General features: G+C 46.4%; 1 protein-coding gene across 5 annotated transcripts in view; it reads left to right on the top strand.

Moving 5' to 3' along the window:
* The first annotated feature begins 10,961 nt into the window (after positions 1-10,961).
* MTUS1 (microtubule associated scaffold protein 1) overlaps positions 10,962-14,267 on the top strand; it is a 141,183-nt gene continuing 137,877 nt past the window's right edge. For all 5 annotated transcript variants that reach the window (XM_058289959.2, XM_071212614.1, XM_071212616.1 and 2 more), the window contains exon 1: positions 10,962-11,102. The gene's annotated coding sequence lies outside the window, so the exon portion shown is untranslated. The remainder of the gene's footprint in view (positions 11,103-14,267) is intronic.

The following is a 14,267-nucleotide window of genomic DNA, read 5'->3' on the forward strand; positions in this document are numbered from 1 at the left end:
CCCCAACCCACAGACTGCAAGTAGCTGGGGTAGGAGTACCTCTTCCAAAAGAAACAGTCCAGGCAGAAGACTCCCTTACCTCAAGACCCCTGCCCTGGAGCTGGCTGCCTCAGACTTTGAAACTATTAGCAAAATATGTGGCACATAATGGGCCACCAAGAAAGGCTGGGTGCCTCCTGCTATTTCCCTTTTCTTTCTCTAGGTCCCCCTTTCAGGGAGCTTCTATCAACTGGTTTGAGCATTTCATTCTCTGTGCTGACAAGGAGTGCCTACCACACATGTGTGTGCCTATTAGGATCTTTCATTTAAATCTGGAAGGTAAGCTCACAGATTTTGTATTTCCCAATCCTCCCATAAAAACAGACATAGGTCCAAGTAAAGCAAAACCAATAGCCCAGGGGCAAGTCTTCAGCAAACCTTGGTGGAAAGGTACCTGCATGAACCACAAAACGCCAAGTAGGTGAGGAAAGCCACAGACTGTGATAGGTCTGTGCGGTACCAGCAACTGTGTATTACACAGCAGAGGCAAGCAATGAGGCATTGATGATCTGAGAGTCCAAAAACAGCCAACAGGTGTTGACTAGAAAACTTCAATTTGAGAAGAGCAGCTGAAACTGGAAGAAATTTGCACACTCCAATATCAGGGTAGTGCATAGGGTCTGGAGGAACACAATAAATGTCCAAAACTAACCAATCAAATTTCCATTGCCAAACACTGCGCAGAGGAGAACATTCTGGGGGAAATAATGTTAATTGAGAGGGTCCAGATGAAAATGATGGAGGAGAACAGAACCAGAAGATCTCAGAAAGTAAGCTGCTGTAAGTTTAGATACTAAACACACAAAAGATAGAGCAAGAGTGACAGAGAGAGAGAGCTCTAGAGCTCTAGCACTGTGAAATTAGACAAGCATTCCCAAATCCTGACCCCTTCCAAAAGTTTAGGAAAACTATTTCACATAAAAATGAGTAAAAGAAAATAATCAAAGTCAAATCCCCTATGAAGAAGCTACTTGAAAAAAGAGAACAAAGAACTAAATAATATCCCTAGAGACAATGGTGAACATGCCAGAAAGACGTGACTACAAAACATATAAAAACCACTACTTACTATTTCAACATGAGCTAAAAACCTTAAAGAAATCAAGCAGGATATGAGAGAAAAACAAAATGAGAGTTTAAAAACTTTGGAAACAAGGTGAAAGAACTCAGGAAAAAGTTAGAAATAAAATCAATTCAGAAATGCAGACTATACTGAATGTAATGTAAGAGTGAATAAACACAACAGATAATGGCTTAAGAAAAATAAAATGTGAAAGAGAAAAAAATTTAAAAGAAAAAAAAACAAGTTAAGGAAAGACAGAAGAAGGGTTCAAGATCAAAGTGAGAAATTTAGAGATAGGCAAAGAAGACACAGCAAATATTTAATGGGAATCCCTAAAGAAGAAAACCAAAGCAAGAAACAGAATAACTATTAAAAGAAATCAAGAATTTTTTCTTGAAATAAAAAAATATATATATTTGAAACTGCCTATTGTATGGTTATACACAAAAACTGACCAAGAATAATAGTACCAAGACATATTCTAATAAAGTTACTTGATGTTAAAGGGAAAAAATTCTTTGGGAATCCAGGAAAAAAAAGTTTACTTATAAAAGTGAAAGAATACATTTGTTATCAGACTTTTTGGCCACAATGACTTAGACAGACAAAACAATTCAATGACAATTTTAAGATACTCAAGATAATACAGTATGAGTCAAGGACTTTCAAGGAAAAGGATGCATTAAAAATTTTGTCGCTGTGCAGGACCTTCCTGCAATATCTGCTTGAGAACAAGCTTTAGACAACTACAATGGCTAGAGAGATACTCACGTATGGATTCATGGCAAACATGTTGCTTATATGTGTGTGTGTGAGCATGTGTATGCTAGCAGGACTTGACTAAATGAGGGTTGTGTGAGAGAGTACAACATGTAATGTCCATATACTCAGATAATACAGATAAAGTACAATGGGGATAGCAGATGCAAGCAATTTTAAATTTGTTTTCAGTAATCTTACTGGAGTTAGTATTCATGGCATTGCATTCTGGGGCCATTATGTGCATGGACTGTGTGTTAAGCAAATTAGTAACTATGTGATATTCTAATTCTATCATCTCCTTTGTCCTTGTAAACCAGGTATCTAGGTATGGAAAAGTCATATATAGTCTAGTCATAGATACTGCAATAGAGAACAGATAGATAACATAGATTATAGCTATATTCTTTTTTTAAAGATTTATTTATTATTTTTATTTTATTTCTCTCCCCTTCCCCACCTCCCCTCCCCCCCAGGTGTCTGCTCTCTGTGTTCTTCTGTGTCCACTTACATTCTTGTCAGCAGCACTGGGAATCTGTGTCTCTGTTTTGTTGCGTCATCTTGCTGTGTCAGCTCTCCGTGTGTGTGGCGCCATTGCTGGGTAGGCTGCACTTTTTTCACACAAGGAGGCTCTCCTTGCAGGGCTCACTCCTTGCATGTGGGGCTCCCCTACATGGGGGACACCCTGAGTGGCACGGCACTCTTTGCATGCATCAGCACTGCGCATGGGCCAGTTCACCACATGGGTCAGGAGGCCCTGGGTTTGAATCTTGGACCTCCTATGTGGTAGGCGGACATTCTATCCATTGAACCAAATCTACTTCCCGACATATTGTTCTGTCCTAGAAACAGTGACCACCACAATATCCACAAGCACCCTAACATTGCATCTAGATTGTGGTCTAGAAGTTCCATTTACCACTAAAAAAAAAACCCCAGCTTTAAGAAATGGTTACTTCCAAGTCTGGAGCAGGAAATGTTCAAGATAATTCTGAAACATCTTGTCTTACCTAGATATCAAGGAAGCACTCAAAGACTACTAGTGTCATGTGACAAGGACACAAGAATCAACTTGAAGAGGTAAGGATGAAACAATCTGATAATAACCATAATGGATCTAAATATACAAGTCCATAATTTTTAAAAATCCCATCTATTTGTTTATCTTTGCAGGATTCTAAGGGAACAGCTCATTGCTTTATTAAAATTGGTGAGTCAAGTGTTTGTCCTGTTTCATTACCTAACCTGTTTCATTGGGTAATTAAATAGATACAAAGGGGAAGCTGCTTCTTATACAAGTATTCCGTCTAGTAAATGAAGAAGGAACAATCGAGAATACCATTATTTTGGTGCCCTCTAAAGAATGAATGAATGTAGGCATTTAGCATTGCTGGCTGCTACCATGACAAAAAAGTGAGCTGCCAGACAGTTTCTGGCTCCTTCCTGATGAAAGAACACAGCAGGATGATGCAGACGTCCCTGCCCAAATCCACCTTGACCCTGATCAGGCCTGTAGCCAACGGGAAACAGAGAAGAGATGGGAGCACACGAGGGACACAATCAGCGAAATCCTGACAGTGGCAGACTCCACAGGTAAATGACCCCATGCAGAGAGAGAGGAAGAGAGGGAGAAAAAGGGAAAGAGGGTGGCCAGGGCGGGGGGCATGTAGATTAAGAGATTTGAAATACGGATCTTTAAAAAAAAAAAAAACAGGCAAAGCTAAACTATAGTGTTTAGGATGGACACACGGATGATAAACTATAAGTAAAATCAAAGAAGCGACGACCATAAAAATCAGAATGTGATGACTCTTAGGGATGAGGGGTCATGTTTAGTTTGGGTGTTTGGCAACAATCTATTTCTTACCGAAGTCGTGGTTTAAAGAATGTTTATAATATTTAGCAAGCCATGAATTTGTTTTATGCAGTTTTCTGTATCTGTGTTATATTTTATCATTAAAGAAGGTTAAAAAAATCCACCCGTGTCTTTCTGAGGGCAAGGTTTGAATGAGCCAAACTAGCATTTAAAGGACTGCTTCCAGGCACATGGATTTTAATGGAAAACTGTTGAAGAACCATCTACAATGCCAAACTGTTAAAACGGGTAACTCTGGGAAGTAACATTAAAAGCAAAGTTTAGTTTGTCTTTGAACTTCTTAGAGAGAAATCTTCATGTCACCACCTGGTGGATGTGGGAAGAAAATATGGTAATATATATTTTTTCAAAGTCTTATCCTTTCTACTTTGGCATATAGTTTATTGTGTACTCAATATATCTGTACTCTAATGCTATAAATAATTTATAAATAAACACTGGGAATGCATACCCAACATTTTTTTAGAGATAGAGAAGTATAAGCAGAAAGGATTCGAGGTCACTGGACGACTCTTTGAGCTGCCTGGAGCGCTTAAGCCGAGGAGGGTGGTGGCCTCGGCAGACAGGAGGTCTATTTGGGAAGCAAGTCTTTCCATAGCCTCAAGTTCATAGAACAGGGCAAAGGGACATGAATGATATCAGTAATTCCAAGCTTGGGATAATACACAAATCATAACCACATGAATAACAATGCCTTGTGTTTTCTCCTCACCACAACTCCGTCACATCAGAAGAAGTGCTTTTAGAAATGTGAAACTGAGATCCAGACAGGTCCAATCAATTTGACAAAACTAGAGCCCCTAACTTTAACCTGTGTGCTCAGAGATAATAAAATTTCATTTTATTGGTAGCCTATATTTTTTCTCCTATTTAAGATCTGCAGACAATACAAACGAGATGAGCAGTTAAAAAAAAGGAAACTCATCCTGGTTTCACAAGCAGCTGTGAGTTTCTAGGGCAGATAATAAATGTGTCGATTCGTCGGGATTAGCCATATTTTTGTTTGATCTCCAAAATAGATCAGAAGTGTACTTCTCCACAATAGATACATCTGTGAGGGTGCTGGGTTAGCAGCCTGCCCTCTCAGGGTTCTAGATGCGCAAAGGTCAGACCGCCTGGCCTTCCGTAGCTCCTCAGGCACTAGCACACGGTGCCGGCAAACCTCAGTGCACTTTGGGCGAGCAGTGCTAGCTCACACTCCTGGAGCCGGGGTGACGGTGACACTGTTTCCCTGCATTGCCCCCTCGAGTCTAGAGTGACTAATCGGGGAGGAATGCTGATGTGACAGCGCGAGGACTGCTTGCTGTTGTTCATTTAGCTTATGCATCTTCCTCCCTCTCGGTGATTTGCAAATATTTTTTGAACGTGTAGAGGGTTGGATCCCAAAGTGCAGCATGGATAAGCGTCCACGGAGCCAGGCCGAAAAGGGAGAGACTGGAAGGAACCTGAACTCCGTCCCAGCCTGGCCTCTGGTTACTGGCCCGTTAGGCCCAGGACCCTGCAGCGTTCCGGGGCGGGTGGGCAAGTTGGAAGACCGCTCTCAGCTCTCCAGCAGCCTCTGGTGGAGAGCAAGGCCAGAGGAACGAGGTCAAAGCCAACTTAAAAAGTCTACGTAGTCGGCGATCGTCTCAAAGGTGTGTGACCTGAAAGCCACAGGCTTGTTATTAATAATTGTCACAAAGCAATAACTATGTCGAAATGGGAAACACATCCTCCTTTAAGGGCAGGCTCCGTCTGTGTGAGCAAAGCCTAACCAAGTACGAGTGTGACACAGTTATGATTCACTGTCATGCGTGGATGACACAGACCAGTCTTTTCTTCAGTTGTGGCATTTTAAGCTCAGTAAACATTTTCAAAGTGGTTGCGGAACAAACTAGTGGGGCTCTATTTTTCTTAATTTCTTCCTAATATGAGGAGGCCCACAGCATAATTACAGAATGTTTGTGTGTGAGTTGAAATAACTGTGGCTTCATGCTCTGAGACCAGTTCCTTCTACAGAGTCTTTCATTGGAATCGAAGGACTGTTGACCATGCCTTCTATAGAGTGTGGAGATGAGAGTTTCTCCGATGTCCTTGGGTCATTTTGATAAAAGGATGTTATATTTCCTTATTAATGTTACTGTTCTGAACTTGCCACAAGGAACTCATTTCTTGGCAAACTTAGTTTGCAAATTTGAGAGCATCCCTGCGAGGACAGTTGTCCCTCTGGAACAGGAGGGCAGCCTGGCTGAGCCCCAAGCCCACTAGGAAAACTGGCCAATCAGGAATGCGGAGTGATTTGTAAATGAATCAGAACCATTCTCTGATTTTCTTGCTTTGCCGTCATGGCTACAGCTCGTTAGTGTGTGTCTATGACCTCGTGTGTCACCATCTTGGGATACAAGGATGAAAAGTCATGAGCTATTTGTAACACACATTTTCTCTCCACCTAAAGAGTAAAAAAGTCATCAACAGTATCATAAAACTCCAGCATTCTGAGTCTTTGTTAGAGTCTACAACTTCTAACAATTTTTCTGCACCTCTCAAGTGATGGGTTGAATAGGAGATTTCTGGAATTCTGCATAAAGTGTGTCTCTGACGCAAGGGGTTTGCAGAGATGTTAGAATTTTTACTATGAACAGATCTTACTTTTGGAAGCGCATCTGAAGAACCTGCTGTCCAAACACCCCTCTCTTTCCAGGCCGTCAACCCTTGATTCCATTTTGCTGTTATAAGGCACAGCCCGCCCAATCCCTGACTCAGCGGATATCTTCATCAGCTGAATTTTATTGCAATGCTCTTTTCCTGTGCAAGCTGCTGAAAACAATATACCAGAAATGGGTTGACCTTTACAGTGGGATTTATTAGCTTAAAAATCTTAAACAGTTCTGGGGCCAGAAAATGGCCAAACTAAGGTATCAGGCCATGCTTTCTTCCCTAAGACCCGCTGCGGCGATCCCGGACCCCCTGTGACATGGGAGGGCATGTGGTGGCCCCCTTCTCCTCGGGCCCCTCAGCGTCGGTGAGTTTCTCTCTGGTCCTGTGGCTTTTCTCCCTGCTTTTCTGGGGGTGGGGAGTTCTCTTCTGACTCTCTGTGTATCCGATCCATGTCACAGGACTGCTGACTAAGACCCACCCCGGGCCATGCCCACTGAAATAAGCTAACCAAGAGGCTGGCCGTGGGAGCGGCTGTGGCTCAAGCGGGTCAGCACCTGCTTCCCACAGGTGAGGTCCCGGGTCCAGCTCCCGTACCTCCTAAGAGACAAAAACAAACAACAAGCAAACCAACAAAAAAACCAACTCGGGCACCCAGTGGTTGTGCGCCACCTTCCCACATATGAGGTCGCGGGTTCAATCTCCAGCCCTGGTACCAAAAAAAGGACAGTCCCACCTACGCTAGATTTACATCCACAGGAATGGGTTACTTCCAAGGACACGGTCTTCTCTGGGTCCATAAAAGCCTCAGACTTTTCCACAAATACTTTTGGTTTTTATTCAAAGCTACTATGGAAAATAACCATATAAAATTTCTTACAGTTCTTTCAACAAGATACTATTTTCCATTCAGCCGTCTTGATCTGCAACATAAGTGATTTGTTTTCCTTTTGAATTTCATGCTCGGAACATTTTACTTCTCTGGAGGAACTATCAGCCCCTTCTGAAAGTGGTCATTACGTAATTGGTGGGGGCACAGGGCTACCGGGATACTCAGAGTTTATTTGTTGCCCAAGAGTGTGTTTACTCTTCCGTGTGTGAATTTTTCCTTGGATCCTATTTTATACTTCTAAATATTTATTTAAATTGACACTGTGCCTTTCTTTTGGATTTGTTCACATCTCCTGTGGAATGAAGTGGTGGTATAAGTAAATATAAATAACACATTTTTAAAAGGGGCCTGTTTTGGGAACAAAACAAAATGACCTCATGGAATTCCCATGGAATTGCTTCCTCAGTACTCAAGTCCGTGTGCTGAAGCTTCCCCTTTGGGAGTAAGATTGGCGTTCTTTTTTCATTTCTGAATGAATGTAACTTTGGAAAAGTTAGTTAAAAATTCTAGCTAGATGTCACTGCCAATAAAATTCTAAGGAATTTTCTAACTCATCATTTTCCCCACACTAGCAGCACGTCTGGTAGAGTTTTGTGTACTAAAGTCTTACTTTTTAGATAAATGAGAAGAAATAGAGTTGAAAGCATCTATTGAGCGTTTTGCTTCCCACCATGAATGCATGAGAAAGTTGATCATTTTATCTCTGAATGAGATTAGTGGGGAGAGAAACTTAGTCACTCCTGGTGGCAAAACTTCAAGTGATGAAAGATTTTAAAAAGCTGACATGGGTACTATATTTACTTGATTCAAAATTCAAAAAGCACACAATTATTATTAGTGAAAAGTTTCTCTTTGTATTCTACCCTTCAGCTCCCAGTTTCTCTCATAAGATACAACCAGGTGTGTCGGGTTTTGGTAGACCTTTTCAGAGATATTTTATACTTATACGAGCAATTATATGTATCTATTTATATACATATAACTATATATAATTTCCTCCTTTTTATTTTTATTTTTTTAAAGATTTATTTATTTATTTAATTTCCCCCCCTCCCCTGGTTGTCTGTTCTTGGTGTCTATTTGCTGCGTCTTGTTTCTTTGTCCGCTTCTGTTGTCGTCAGCGGCACGGGAAGTGTGTGCGGCGCCATTCCTGGGCAGGCTGCTCTTTCTTTTCACGCTGGGCGGCTTTCCTCACGGGCGCACTCCTTGCGCGTGGGGCTCCCCCACGCGGGGGACACCCCTGCGTGGCAGGGCACTCCTTGCGCGCATCAGCACTGCGCATGGGCCAGCTGCACACGGGTCAAGGAGGCCCGGGGTTTGAACCGCGGACCTCCCATATGGTAGACGGATGCCCTAACCACTGGGCCAAAGTCCGTTTCCCTCCCCCTTTTTAATAGAAATGGTAGCATAAGTTATGTTGCATTTTGCTTTTTTGATTTCGCACATCATATATTATGTCGATCATTCCTTGAAAATATAAAGAACTTTCTCAAGCCTTTTTTTAATCTTCATAGGATTTCATTTTATGGATAGGTCATGATTTATCAGTCCTTTATTAATGAACATTTATACTTTTCACCCCAATCTTTTGTTATTAGAAACAATGCTGAAAGGAACAAGCTTGGATAGCCATGCCATTTCTCATGCACATTGTGAGATAAATTCTTAAATGCGGACTTGCTGACTCAGAGGATATGTGCCTTTGTTATTTTGATAGGTATCAGGAATTGTCCTCGATGGTAAATTCTACTTCACTCTCACATCTGCAACGTGACTGCCTGCTTCTCCATACTTTTGCCAACACACGGTGGTGATCAAGCTTTTTCATCTTTGCCAGTCTGATGAGTGGGGAAAAAAAGATTTCTCAATAAAGTTTCTAATTTATGTTTTTCTAGTGGAGGAAAAAAAAAATATCCCTAACATATATAATTTTAAAATAATGGCCACAAAGTTATGTGCGGTTCTTGGCCGACCCTGCTACCTTTTCTGGGCTCTGTACCTGGTCATCAGTGGAGCCGCATACCAGGACACAGCCCCTTGCCCAGAAGGGAGAGGGCAGGCACAGCCAGAGGCCCTGCTTCAGGCACCCTGGCCCTGACAGAGTCCCTGCTGATGCCCCAGAAGACAACTTCTGCTTTCATGGGGATGCGATTGGAAGCTAAGTGTAGACATGTAGATTCCCCATGTGCACAAAAACATCCCTACTTACTTAGTAGAGGGCTTTTTTTTTTCACCTCTCTCATAGAAAAATGCAGTAAAATGGGTTCTATGTGTATAGATATAACTAATCTGCACAACAGAACTGTGGGGGGTTGAAACAAAGCAGCTGGGGCACAGGAGGGTAATAAGATTAAATGATACAGTTGACACGAGGAATATTCTGTTTAGGAAGGAGGCCTGCTGCTAATGGGCATAACTGCCTCCACACTTGCAGAAACGATGACAGATTTTTGGTTTCTGTTTTTTGCTTTTGCTTTTGCATAAAGCCACCTACACTTTCCTGAAGTTGGAGCTCACATTAGTTATCTGTCTTTGCCACGGGGACTTCAGGGGCACGAGGGGGCGCAGGTGTGCTGGGGCGCCCTCACCCTCTCCTAGCTGTGTGACCTGGAAGAAGTCACCTGGCCTTTCCGAACTTCAGTTTCCTCCCCTGAAAAATGGAAATAACGATCTGATCTCAACACCTCTGGCTCTTGTGAGGGAATGACGAGCATTGCACGTGTGAAAAAGCTTTACAGCTGTGATGGCAACACAGGCTCGTCATGGTACAGAAAACTTTGTGGACTACACCATCCTCAGATTGATTCGCAGAAAACACGGTTCTCAAAAGTTTATGTGATGTGGGGGCATTTTCAGGACGTGGAGTTGTCCTGGGTGGTGCTGCAGGGACAGATGCTGGACAATGTATGTCCTGCCATGGCCCACTGGGTGGACTCGGGAGACTGTAGACTACAATGTAAACTATAATCCATGCGGGGCAGCAGTGCTCCAAAATGTTTTTACCAAATGCAATGAATGTGCCACAACGATGAAGGAGGTTGTTGATGTGGGAGGAGTGGGGCGAGGGGGGACCTCATATGTTTTGAATATAACATTTTTAAAAAATAGAGGAAAAAATGCAAAAAAAAAAAAAGTTTAGCAAATCTAAACCAGCTAAAGACAGGTTTTGTTGTTGTTGTTGCTGTTGTTTTGTTGTGGACTCAGGCTGTCTGACGGTTAGTGGTTCAGCAATGCTACTTCTCTCCGAGGCGGATTCTCGTCCTGGGGAGGTGCGGTGCTCGCCACGCGCTGCGGGCCCGGCGGCGCAGTAAACAGCAGGGGCTCAGCTGTGCTCGGAGCAGAGCGGGCTGGGCCCTCTCCCTCCCCGCTGTCCTCTCCTCCTCTCCACTTTTGATCACCTGAGGAGGTGCTCGCAGGTCCACTTCCTGGACGCCCGGGGCCACCCCGCCGCAGGTAACCCGCGCGGGACGCCCGCGCGCGCGGCCGGGGGCCCGGGGAGAGGGGGCCGCCTGCAGGGTGGGGGCGCCGCGGCCAGGTGAGCTGCCTCGGCCAGGTGCGGGCCCGGCCAGGTGCGCGGGAGCCCCGCGCGCGGCGCCGCACGTGTAACAGGTGCTCGGGGCGGGCGCCCGGGGGCGCGGGGCGCGCCCGCACTGGGCCCGGGAGCGCGCGGCCGCGGGGTGGGCGGGAGCGCGAGCGCAGGGAGCGCGCGGGGCCCGCGAGCCGTCCCGCGGCGTCCCGGGGCCGCGCCCTCGCCCCTGCGGCCTCCTCGGCCCGGGCGCCCCGGCCGCCTGCTGCCCCGGCCCCGCTGCGCGCCCGGGCGGGGACCCCCAGGAGCAGCGGTGAGCGCCCCGCGCGCCCCTGCGGGCAAGTTCCCCCTCCCCGGGCCCCCGCGCCGGACTCCGGGTCCCGCCTGGCAGCGCCGCCGCCGGGGTGCGCTGGGGCGCGGCGGGGTGGGGGGCCGCCGGGAGCGCCCCGAGGGCGCAGGGGCGCGGGCCGGGCGGGCTCGGGGATCGCGGGCGGCGCTGCGGGTCGGGGCTGAGCGGGGTCCCTGCCCGGCTGCGGGCGGGCCGGGGCGAGGACGCGGGCACCGGGCTGGATTTCGGGCGGAAGGTATTTTAGGGGCTCCGGTGCCGAACTTGGGGCGAGGGTGGGGGCGGCTCGGAGGGGTGGGGGCTGCGGGGCGCGGGGCTCCGCGGGGTCCGCGCAGCTGGCGGGAGGGCTCGGCTGCGACTCCCGCGGCCGTCACCTTGAAGAGTGGCCGGAGGGGTCAGCGGGGCGCCCTTGCCCGCAGGCGGGCCGCACCCCGCACCCCGCACCCCGCAGCCCCCGGCCGGGCGGTGCGCTCGCCCCTGCCCCGCGGCGTCACCAGCGCTGGCCGCGGGGCCACCCGCGTGGCTGCGGCGCCCAGTCCTTGCCCGTGGGCGTGCTTCCTGCGCGGGCTTGCGAGCTCCCGAAGCCGCCGGGGTCTGCTTGCCTGCTGGCAGGACGTCCCGCTTAGGGCCTGCTCGCCCCCTCTGGCCCCCCGCGTCCCGAGCCGCGCTGGTGCTCGGCTAGGGGTGGGCCTGGACGGCTTGACTGGAGAGTGGGACCGGGGAGCTCGACCCCCGCGTCACCCGCGGGAGGCCGCGCGCGCCTGAAGTTCTGGGAGTGCCCGCGGCTCTGCGGGGAGCCCGCGTCTCGGTGGCTGGTGCTGCGCCTTCGCAGGGACTCGGTCTCAGGTGGAGGCGGCAGGTGACAGCGGTCGTGGTGGGCCAGGCGTTTGGAACTCAACCTCCCCCAGGAATTGAGCCCAGACTAAGTCCTCAGCCCCGGCGGCCAAGGGTGAGAGTGGAGGGAGGAGAGGCGGGTTAGGAGAACCCGTGACCTCCGCGGGGGCAGCTGCGCACCCGCGAGCGGAGCGTGCCTAAGCCTGGAGGAGGTGCGCAGTGGGGTGCACAGCCGGGCAGGCGACGGCTTTAAGGGGGTGGCCAGGCAGGAAAGGCCGGACAGGTTAAACGACGCGAGGACGCCCTTCGCAGAGGGCTTAACAGTGTACGGCGTGCGGTTCTAGTTCTCCTTGATTTCTTTATTCCGTAAGGCAAGTTATCCAAAGAAGTGATTACAACTACCCTAAACAGAGCCAACACTTGCACCAACCTCTCCCCTCCCTTCTTTTTAAAGAACCAACTTTTAAAAGCTAGTATTATGTGGAGGAAGAGTGCTTGTAGAAGTAACTCGGGGTTGTTTTTGGAAAAAATATGAAATTTAAGAAAATTCCTTAAACTATTTCTTGGAAACTAAACTACATTTATGGACTTCAACGTTTAAAAGGCATGCCACTTACTATCCCTGCTTGGCAAGGCCCATTCTCTTATGATTTCAAAAGCACTACATGCCTTCTGTATAAAAAACATTAGATACAGAAAAGATGTGAGAATTATGCCCACCCTTTAAAGATATCACAGTTAATATTTCTAGTTTTAAATATATGTAACAAATATAAAACAAAGTATGTATTTATAGTTCCATAGTTGATACTGTTGCATTCTAATTTTTTCCTGCAGACTTTACATATGAGAGAGTTTTTGTGTCATTACATTGCTTAAAAAACCTTATTCTGGCAGTTACATAATATTATTTTTAGAAAATATACTGTTGCAAGGAGTATCCTTTATAAAACTTTATCTGCAGGATGTGTGTCATTAGGATGGGATCCTTGAAGTACATTTGGTGGTTCAAAAGGGAAAAATAGGTTTCTCTAACGTCGGCTACCCCAACACTCTGAGGATACCTGTGTGAGCTACAGCATGGAGAAGCATCCAGAAAAGGAAAACAGTTCTTGTCAGCTTTATAGGGTACCAGTGCTCTCTCAGTAGTTACATTTCCATTTCTTTGTTTACAAATGATTTTGAACACCAAAAAAACTAGTTATTTTCATTTTATTACCTTTTAATTGAACATAGTATCATTTTTTTTCCCTCCTGGCATAGTAATAGTTTTTATTTGTGAGCACATTTTATATATTTATAGTGAACCTCTGCCTTTCATGTTGCAGACATTTTTCCCATTTTGTATCTTATCTTATAAATGTGTATGTGGTGTTTTATTTTTTAAGATTTATTTTTATTTGTTTTTCTCCCCTCTCCCCCCTCTCCCCCCCCACTCCCAGAGTTGTCTGCTCTCTGTGTCTATTCACTGTGTGTTCTTCTATGTCTGCTTGCATTCTTGTCAGCAGCACGGGGAATCTGTGTCTCTTTTTGTTGCGTCATCTTGCTGTGTCAGCTCTCTGTGTGTGCGGTGCCACTCCTGGGTGAGCTGTGCTTTTTTTGCACGGGGCTGCTTTCCCTGCAGGGCGCACTCCTTGCGCGTGGGGCTCCCCTACGCGAGGGACACCCCTGCGTGGCAGGGCACTCCTTGTGTGCATCAGCACTGCGCATGGGCCAGCTCCACACGGGTCAAGGAGGCCCGGGGTTTGAACCCTGGACCTCCCATGTGGTAGGCGGACACTATCAGTTGAGCCAAATCTGCTTCCCCTATAGTGGTTTTGACTTACAGAAGTTCTGTACTTTAATGTGGCTAAAGCTGTTGCTTCTCAAAGTCAAAAATTTTAGTACTTCTAAATCACAGCATAAGAACTGTGTGTGACTGTGTAGAAGAGTTTTAAAAGAATTCCCCTCATAATTCTGCATTAAAGTCTTCTTGAATCCATGACGAGAGCCTCACGACTGCTACAAATGGACTGTTTGAGATGAAGCAGTGTACAGGAACACATGGCTTTGAACTTGGAGCAGAACTTTAGAATCGCAGGGTTGAGTCTTTCAGAGCTGTTCTGTGAAGCCCACAACTCATTTGCTTTTAGCAATTCCATTGTAATGCCCTTATTTTGCCAGAATCATCTTCTTAGATTCATTCATGTAATTTTACACTGAATTACTAATAGAGTCTTTCCGTAATATCCAGGCAGGTGTATGTGTAGTCCACATTTTCCCCAGACTAATTTCCAATATCCTCATAGGCTAAACCGC

Source organism: Dasypus novemcinctus, chromosome 29 (assembly GCF_030445035.2).
Source record: "Dasypus novemcinctus isolate mDasNov1 chromosome 29, mDasNov1.1.hap2, whole genome shotgun sequence".
Lineage (NCBI taxonomy): Eukaryota > Metazoa > Chordata > Mammalia > Cingulata > Dasypodidae > Dasypus > Dasypus novemcinctus.